This window comes from Paramisgurnus dabryanus, chromosome 1 (genome assembly GCF_030506205.2).
Source record: "Paramisgurnus dabryanus chromosome 1, PD_genome_1.1, whole genome shotgun sequence".
Lineage (NCBI taxonomy): Eukaryota > Metazoa > Chordata > Actinopteri > Cypriniformes > Cobitidae > Paramisgurnus > Paramisgurnus dabryanus.
The window spans coordinates 5,060,421-5,069,948 of record NC_133337.1 but is presented as its reverse complement, the minus strand read 5'-3'; positions in this window follow the sequence as shown (position 1 = coordinate 5,069,948).

Sequence of the window (9,528 nt, the reverse complement as noted above, 5' to 3'; positions counted from 1 at the left end):
TGTAAACAATGAAATGAGTTGAGCATTGTGAAGCTTCATTTAATGTGAAGTAACTGGTAGCTTAGCTCACTACATTTTCCAAGTAGCTTGCCCAGCACTGATAATGAGCTTGTGGGTTTTTTAAGTGAAAGTGGTGCAATACTGGGCATTTACTAAAAACATGACCAGAATTCTGTGTCGAGGGCTTTATAAAAATTATAGGCTACGGAAAACACGGAAACATTGTGCACGTGCGTCCTCTAGTGTCAGATAACGGCGAGATCCTCTAGTGTCAGATAACGGCGAGATTATATTTTCTCAGGCTAGTGTAACAACGAATTGCAATAAAGATTAATTAAATTCAATACAATTTGATTCGTAAAGCTGTGCGAACTCTCATCTGTGTATGATTGTAGAAAGTGTGTGCACATAAAATCACATCAATAGACAAAACGTTTTGTAATGTGCATTGTTGATACTGAATTATCAACGCCTGGTTATTAATGCGTAATTCCCAGCATATTTGCAGGTTTAGTTTTTGTAACCTAAAAATAACCTACAGAGAACGTTCCCTGTAGGTTAGTTTTAGGTTTTAATTTAATAACCTAAAAATAACCTCCAGGGAACGTTCCGGGAAGGTTCCCATTAGGTTATAAATAAAAAACCTAAAAATAACCTCCAGGGAACGTTCCGGGAAGGTTCCCTTTAGGTTATAAATAAAAACCTAAAAATAACCTGCAGGGAACGTTCAGGGAAGGTTCCCTTCAGGTTATTTAAAAAATAACCTACAGGGAACGTTCCCAGAACGTTCTTATTTGGTTCCCAAAAAAATAACCAAATGGGAACCATATGGGAACGTTAGGGGAACGTTTTGTGTTTGTTGGGTTCAAATAATAAATAAGGACACAGACCCTTGTTATTAGCATATAAGTTATAAAACAACGTCTTTAGCATATATACCCTTACGAAAATTAACCATGGTTTTACTACAGTTAAAACCAAATAACCATGGTTTTGACAATCATGGTTTTCAAAAACCATAGTTTAACCGTAGTTAGTGTAGTAAAACCATGGTTTTGCTGATAGTAATCAATACACCAAAAAACCATGGTTACTACACTTTTACCACAATAAAACCATGGTTAATTTTCGTAAGGGTATATTTACCATGCTTCAAAACACAACGCAGCACATGTCATTTAAACGATTGAAGATGCAAACTGGTACATTGTTATATTATTAAAATCACACAGATGAGTTCGCGGTGCCAGCAGTCAAGGCTATACATATTAACAGGCTTGTGAACTCACCTAAAAACAATGCACGGGTTTCATTTTGGACTTTTCGTTTCCATTTGAAGACTTGATGCCATGGTTTTACTACACTAACTATGGTTTAACTATGGTTTTTGAAAACCATGATTGTCAAAACCATGGTTATTTTGTAGCTACTATGGTTTTACTACAGTAACCATGGTTTTTTGGTTTTAACTGTAGTAAAACCATGGTTCCCTTTCAGTCGGTCACTACGACGTCACGTCGTGACCGACGAATTGGGAACCGCTCCGCGGGTGACCTATCTACTTCGAGAAACTATAAAAACGCCAATGAACTTGGCATGCAGGTATTTGCATAATGCCGGCGCCGCCCCGCCAGGTGCGTATATAAGCCGCAGGTGCACAATACCAAATTAGCTTTTTGCTTCGAAGCCGGCAGACATCTGCTCTCGAGAAGCGTATACTGATCTTCGTAGATCCCTGTTCTTGGAGGAAAAAGATCTCAGCTTGCTGAAGTTGGTTGGGCAAAGACACCTCAGTGGAGGCTCGCAGTGTTTTTCTCCACCCTTTCTCTCTCTCTCTTTAATTTAGGACTTGAGTTTGAGTGAGTGCGTTGCCTCTCTCTGTGTGTTTCACCAGCTCGCACAAAAGAGTGATTTCCCTAAAAGAGCAGCACGTTTGAGCTTTGTGTCTTTTTAAAGACAGCCACTCATTCGTGTCACGGTCGGGGTCGTCTTTTTAAAGATGGATTTCCGTCCGTGCTCGGTTTCTGTATGCGGTGTGTTCATCGCCCCCCGGGATGGCCACGAGCGTTGTCTTTCGTGTCTGGGGCTCCAGCACGCAGAGGCAGCATTGCGTGATAGTTCATGCTCCATCTGTGAGGGCATGACTATGGCGGATTTGCGGAGCCGGGTGTCGTTTCTCCGGGAACGGCGCCCGCCTTCCAAGTCTGGTGCTGCTAAGGGCGCAGCTACCAGACTTGCGAAGGATGACCTCCGTATAACGGTGCTGGGTCGGTCTGCTGGTTCGTCCAGCAGCTCCCAGCGCCCTGATCCGTTGCCAGCGGAGGTCCCGATGGAGACGAGCGGCCCGTGTTCTACGGTGTCCTCGCGCTCTGTCGAGTCTCCACCCGACGTGATGTCCACCGTAACGTCGGAGGGGGGGTTGTCAGCCTCGGACGTCGATCCGGATCCGCTCCCGCCTTCGGGCCAGGTTGCGGCTTCTGTGTTCGACCCTGAGATGGCAGCCATGCTCGCTCGGGCGGCGGAGGCGGTCGGCTTGAAGTGGACTAAACCTCCCCCACCTGATCTGTCCCGCCTCGATGATTGGTTCTTCGGGGGTGCCAGGGCTTCTCAGTCCTCGCCCCCGGTGCCTTTCTTCCCCGAGGTGCATGAAGAGCTGACGCGGTCGTGGAAAACCCCATTTTCCGCCCGGAACCGGCCGTTTCAGCCTTCACCCCTCACCTCTCTCGAGGGTGGAGATGCCAAGGGGTACACTGGTATCCCGTCAGTGGAGCGGCCGGTCGCGATGCAGTTGTGTCCGGCCGGTGTCGCTTCCTCCTGGCGGGACCAGCCTACTCTTCCCTCACGGGCCTGTAAGCAGTCTTCGGCGCTGACCGGTGCTGCTTACAAGGCTTGTGGGGAGACAGCCTCTGCCCTGCATGCCATGGCATTGCTGCAGGTTCACCAGGCTAAGGCTCTGAGGGACCTGCACGCGGGAGGTCACGACTCGGCGGAGTTCTCTGAACTGCGTGCGGCTACTGATCTGGCGCTCCGTGCGACCAAGGTCACCGCACGCGCCGTCGGGCGTGCGATGTCTACCCTGGTAGTCCAGGAACGCCATCTCTGGCTGTGTCTGGCGGACATGAAGGATGCTGATAAGACCCGGCTCCTGAATGCTCCGGTTTCCCAGACCGGCCTGTTCGGCGAGACGGTCGAGGAGTTTGCTCAGCAATTCTCCGCGGCCAAGAAGCAGACTGAGGCCATCGCTCAGATCATGCCACGTCGGAAGCGTCCTGCGCCTGCCCCGTCCACGTCGGCGCCTCAGCCTGCTCCTCGCCGAGGGCTTCTTGCGGCGGCCGCCTCCGTTCCTCCCCGGGGCTCTTCTAAGAAGCGAGGAACCGGTCGTCAGCAGCCCGCCCCGCCCGCTCAGCCCGCTTCGAAGGGTGGAAAGAGGAGATCGAAGCGGCCCTGAGACGGGCGACCTAGAGATGGAGGGGATCGCTCTTCGGGAGATGGTGAAGGCACCACTCCCCCATCCGGAGGAGGGCTGGTTGGGGAATCCTTTGTTTCTTTTTTCTGTTCCGCCGACTTTTCACTCGGCACCCACAAATTCACAAAAAGAGCGAATTCCACTTCCATCTCTAGGTCTTCAGATGAGCGCCGGAGATACGAGCGGGCTCATAACCCCCCCTCGTTCTTTGACTCATCAGAGGAGAACGAGAGTGACGCACGGGCTCATAACCCCTCCGCGCTCTCCAACTTCTCAGACGGTAGGAAACAGCTACGGGCTCATAACCCATCGTCTTCCTCCACCTTCGCCAGACGGTGCAGCGAGTGTCTCGCACGGTGTCTGGGGGCGTGGGAACAGCTTCCCAGCCCGTCGCGTTGGCTTTTACGCACGATTCGTCTCGGCTATGCGATCCAATTTGCCCGGCGTCCCCCCAAATTCTCCCTCGTTCGTTTCACTGCGGTGAGAGCTGCCGATGCGCACGTCCTCCGTGCGGAGATCGCTGTCCTACTGGCGAAGGACGCGATCGAGCCGGTCCCTCCAGCCGAGATGAGGTCGGGGTTTTACAGCCCTTACTTTATTGTACCCTAGAAAACCGGCGGCTTGCGACCGATCCTGGACCTGCGTTCGCTGAACGGTGCACTACACAGAATGCCGTTCAAGATGCTGACGCCCAAGAGCATATTTCCATGCATTCGTCCAAACGATTGGTTTGCATCCATCGACCTGAAGGACGCGTACTTCCACGTATCGATTCTCCCCCGGCACAGGCCGTTTCTCCGCTTTGCGTTCGAGGGGCGAGCATACCAGTACAAAGTCCTCCCATTCGGGCTCTCTCTGTCTCCCCGTGTATTCACCAAAGTAGTGGAGGGGGCTTTAAAACCCCTGAGAGAGAAAGGTGTGCGCATTCTCGCGTATTTAGATGATTGGCTCATAATAGCTCAAACACGTCAGACGCTGTGCGATCACAGAGATTTAACTCTAAAACACCTCGCTCGTTTGGGTCTTCGGGTCAACTGGGAAAAGAGCAAGCTTTGCCCCGTGCAGAGAATCTCTTTTCTCGGGATGGAACTGGACTCGATCGATTTGACAGCTCGTCTAACAGAAGCGCGTGTACAGTCGATTCTGACTTGCCTGAATACATTCAAGAGCAAGAGCGCGGTCCCGCTGAAACAATTTCAGAAGCTCCTGGGGCATATGGCAGTAGCCGCAGCTGTAACTCCGCTCGGACTGCTTCATATGCGACCGCTTCAGCATTGGCTTCACGATCGAGTCCCGAGGAGAGCGTGGCTGCGCGGCATTCACCGTGTTATCATTACACCTGCGTGTCGTCGCACTTTCACTCCGTGGTCAGACCGTGCATTTCTCCGAGCCGGTGTGCCTCTGAGACAGGTCTCCAGGCATGCAATAGTATGCACAGATGCTTCGGACACGGGGTGGGGGGCCACGTACGATGGGCTTGCGGCTTCGGGGGTCTGGACGGCACCCCAGCTGCATTGGCACATAAATTGCCGAGAAATGTGGGCTGTATATCTTGCGCTCGTCCGTTTCAGCAACGAGTAACAGGGCAAAGATGTATTAGTTCGCACAGACAACACTACAAAGTAGTGGAGGGGGCTTTAAAACCCCTGAGAGAGAAAGGTGTGCGCATTCTCGCGTATTTAGATGATTGGCTCATAATAGCTCAAACACGTCAGACGCTGTGCGATCACAGAGATTTAACTCTAAAACACCTCGCTCGTTTGGGTCTTCGGGTCAACTGGGAAAAGAGCAAGCTTTGCCCCGTGCAGAGAATCTCTTTTCTCGGGATGGAACTGGACTCGATCGATTTGACAGCTCGTCTAACAGAAGCGCGTGTACAGTCGATTCTGACTTGCCTGAATACATTCAAGAGCAAGAGCGCGGTCCCGCTGAAACAATTTCAGAAGCTCCTGGGGCATATGGCAGTAGCCGCAGCTGTAACTCCGCTCGGACTGCTTCATATGCGACCGCTTCAGCATTGGCTTCACGATCGAGTCCCGAGGAGAGCGTGGCTGCGCGGCATTCACCGTGTTATCATTACACCTGCGTGTCGTCGCACTTTCACTCCGTGGTCAGACCGTGCATTTCTCCGAGCCGGTGTGCCTCTGAGACAGGTCTCCAGGCATGCAATAGTATGCACAGATGCTTCGGACACGGGGTGGGGGGCCACGTACGATGGGCTTGCGGCTTCGGGGGTCTGGACGGCACCCCAGCTGCATTGGCACATAAATTGCCGAGAAATGTGGGCTGTATATCTTGCGCTCGTCCGTTTCAGCAACGAGTAACAGGGCAAAGATGTATTAGTTCGCACAGACAACACTGCGACCGTGGCGTACATCAATCGTCAAGGCGGTTTACGCTCGCGTCACCTGTCGCATCTCGCCCGTCATCTCCTCACTTGGAGTCAGAAGAATTTGAGGTCTCTTCGTGCCATTTACATCCCGGGCACGCTCAATGTAGAGGCGGATGCGCTCTCTCGGGCTGCGCATCCCGGCGAATGGCGGCTCCACCCCATTGCGGTTCAGCAGATTTGGAGACGTTTCGGCAAAGCGCAGATAGATCTGTTTGCTTCCCCAGAGACGACCCATTGTCGCCTGTTCTATTCACTAGCTGACGACTCGCTCGGTGTGGATGCATTGGCACACAGCTGGCCGCGAAACATGCGCAAATACGCGTTCCCTCCGGTGAGCCTCATTGCGCAAACCCTATGCAAAATCCGGGAGGACGAGGAGAGCGTGCTGTTGGTGGCACCGTATTGGACAACCAGGAGTTGGTTTCCAGAACTCTCTCTCCTCGAGACAGCCCCTCCTTGGAAGATTCCCCTGAGGAAGGACCTTCTTTCTCAACAAGAGGGCACATTATGGCACCCGCGCCCCGACCGCAGAGGTGGAAAGTAACGAATTACATTTACTCACGTTACTGTAATTGAGTAGTTTTTTTGTGTATTTTTACTTTTTTGAGTAGTTTTTAAAATCTGTACTTTTACTTTTACTTAAGTATGTTTTATTTAAAGTATTGTACTTCGCTACATTTTAAATCATATCCGTTACTGAGTAAAAAAATATTTAAAAAAAGCAAGGTGATAAAGACTCGCAAGGGATGATTGATGGGCGGGGGAACGCGCAAAAGAACCATGGAGACGGACGAGACAGGCGCGCGCTAATGCAGACCCGCCTCAGTTCAAATCTTATGAAAGAAACCCATGGTCAAATTTAAGCGACCACTTTCCACTGACGCGATGCGAGTGTTTCATTCCTATGAAAGGTAGGATTCATGCTTTGAGTACGAAATTGCCGACCGGGTTTCTACCGCTCATTTCCACAACGCGTTTTTAATAACATGCGCATTATCTTCCGAGGTCTAGCAGCTTTGCGTCAAGTCAAACACAACTTCAGAACGTCCTCGAGAATGCGCAGGTCATTAGACATTGCAGAGAGAGAGAGAGAGAGAGAAAGAAGATAAAGGTCTGACATCAGGTACCCAGGTCAGGGAAGCTAGAAGACAATAAACGTGCCAAAACTATATAGCCATGGCACTCATCTTCTCATTATGTGCTCATTTAAACTATAGTTTAATAAAATAATGTGTAAGCAGCAATACATCAATTACAACCTTACTATAGTAATTGTATTTACTAGCTGCTGACCATTTTCAAAAGTGCATAACTCACATGTAAAAATCATTAAACAATTCCATAAATATTTCTTAGTTTAAAAAAGCTTTTTATTTTACTAACTTTTTGTTATTGCACTTTAATTGTTAAGATGTTCCTACAATTAAAAACAACTAGTTTGAGATTTATATTCCCTTATAGTTTTTGAACTATAATAGAATCCTCACCTCTCCCGTTGTAAAAAAGTAACTTTTACTCTGAGTAAAGTTAAAATGACTTACTTTTTACTTTTACTTGAGTAGATTTTTAGACCAGTAACTTTACTTTTACTTAAGTAAAATATTATTAAAGTAACTTTACTTTTACTTGAGTACAATAATTTATTACTTTTTCCACCTCTGGAACCTCCATGTGTGGTCTCTGGATGGGGCACGGAGGATTTGAGTGATTTACCGCAAGAGGTATCTAACACTATTGCTGCAGCGCGAGCGCAGTCTACGAGACAGGCTTATGCGCTTAAATGGAACCTGTTTGTCGACTGGTGTTCTTCCCAAAGTGAAAACCCCCGAGAATGCCCGATTAGTGTTGTGCTTTTATATCTCCAGCGCCGTTTGGAGAATAGGCTGTCACCATCCACTATTAAGGTCGATATCGCTGCGATATCAGCTCACCATTCACCCGTAAACGGTAGGACAGTGGGTCAGCACGACCTGGTCATTAGATTTCTCAGAGGCGCTCGAAGACTGAATCCTTCGCGTCCTCCCTCTATTCCTCCTTGGGACATGTCCTTGGTGCTGAAATCACTCCAGGAAGCCCCATTTGAGCCTCTGCATAGTGTAAGCGTTTAATTTCTTACTATGAAGACATTAACTCTCCTCGCTTTGGCTTCTGTTAAGAGGATAGGGGATATTCATGCATTTTCGGTCGACGATTTGTGCCTTCAGTTCGGGCCGGCTGCATCCAGCGTAACACTGAGACCCCGGCCCGGCTTTGTGCCCAAAGTTCCCACCACTCCTTTCAGAGATCAAGTGGTGAACCTGCAAGCGCTGCCTTTGGAGGAGGCAGACCCAGCCATGGCTTTGTTATGCCCTGTTCGTGCACTACGTGTGTATATAGACAGGACGCAAAGCTTTAGGACCTCAGATCAGCTCTTTGTTTGTTACGGTGGTCAGCAGAAAGGAAAAGCTGTCACCAAGCAGAGGATGTCCCATTGGATTGTGGATACTATAGCCCTTGCATATCAAAAGCAGAATGTGCCTTGTCCGTTTAATTTACGTGCTCACTCTACACGCAGTGTGGCATCATCTTGGGCACTGGCTCGCGGATCCTCGCTAACAGATATTTGTAGAGCTGCAGGCTGGGCGACACCTAATACGTTCACAAGATTCTATAGTGTTCGTGTCGAACCGGTTTCCACTCGGGTTCTTTCTACTAACTAGTTAAGAACGCAGAGGGTCGGCTCGTGTGTCGGCTTGGAGCCTCTATTTTGGTGCTGCACATTTGCACCAATATGGAAGGCAATCGGGACAAAAACGTCACAAAAACTGTTTTTGCCTCTCCTCCACCGCCCTGATAGCTGGTGTTGCGGAGCATCCGCTGTCAACCTATCACTGATGTATTCTCTGTAAACCTGTGTAGGCTAGGCGTCCACATTTGTCCCCTACGTGGGGTTCATTTGTGTGTATACTCCGTGGGGTACTAATCCTCCACGTTTTCCTTAGCAGAGCCTGCTCTGCATCTCTCTGCATACTATGTTTTGTTCAGAGACTTTTTATGAGCAACCTATCGGTTGTTTCATATTTTATGTCATCCATTCAACCTTCTTAGGGGATGGCTTCCGCAGTGTTCTAGCTCCGCCCAGTTTAGACGCTTCCCCAGTTCGCTGCTTCACTATCGTGGGTTAAGGAACAGGTAGTGACCGGCCTTCTGCATTCGCCTTAGGTTCCGCCCCTTATGTGGAGGGCGGAGGGCTTTTACAGACACTGGAAGGGTTCAGCTGCAGTGGCGTTTTGGTAGGGATTCCCAATTCGTCGGTCACGACATGACGTCGTAGTGACCGACTGAAAGGGAACGTCTCGGTTAAGTATGTAACCCTCGTTCCCTGAAGTAAGGCTTTTATGAAACTACACAATAATAAGTTAGTACTCGCCCACTGTTTAAAAAAGCACTGCTGGTCTCAATCCAAGTGAGCACACAAACACACCGCCACGCAACAAGCACAGGATCTCTTCAATGCCCCGCTGTAGTGATGATATCCCGCGATAGACGAGATGACGAGCATGCAGGCGTAAACTACCGTAGAAAATTTGTCGTGGACTGTAGCCCAGATTAACGTCATGTGCCCGTGCGCATGCTCAGTGGTATCGTGAGCAGTACAGACCATACTGTGTTATTATTTTATATATTATTA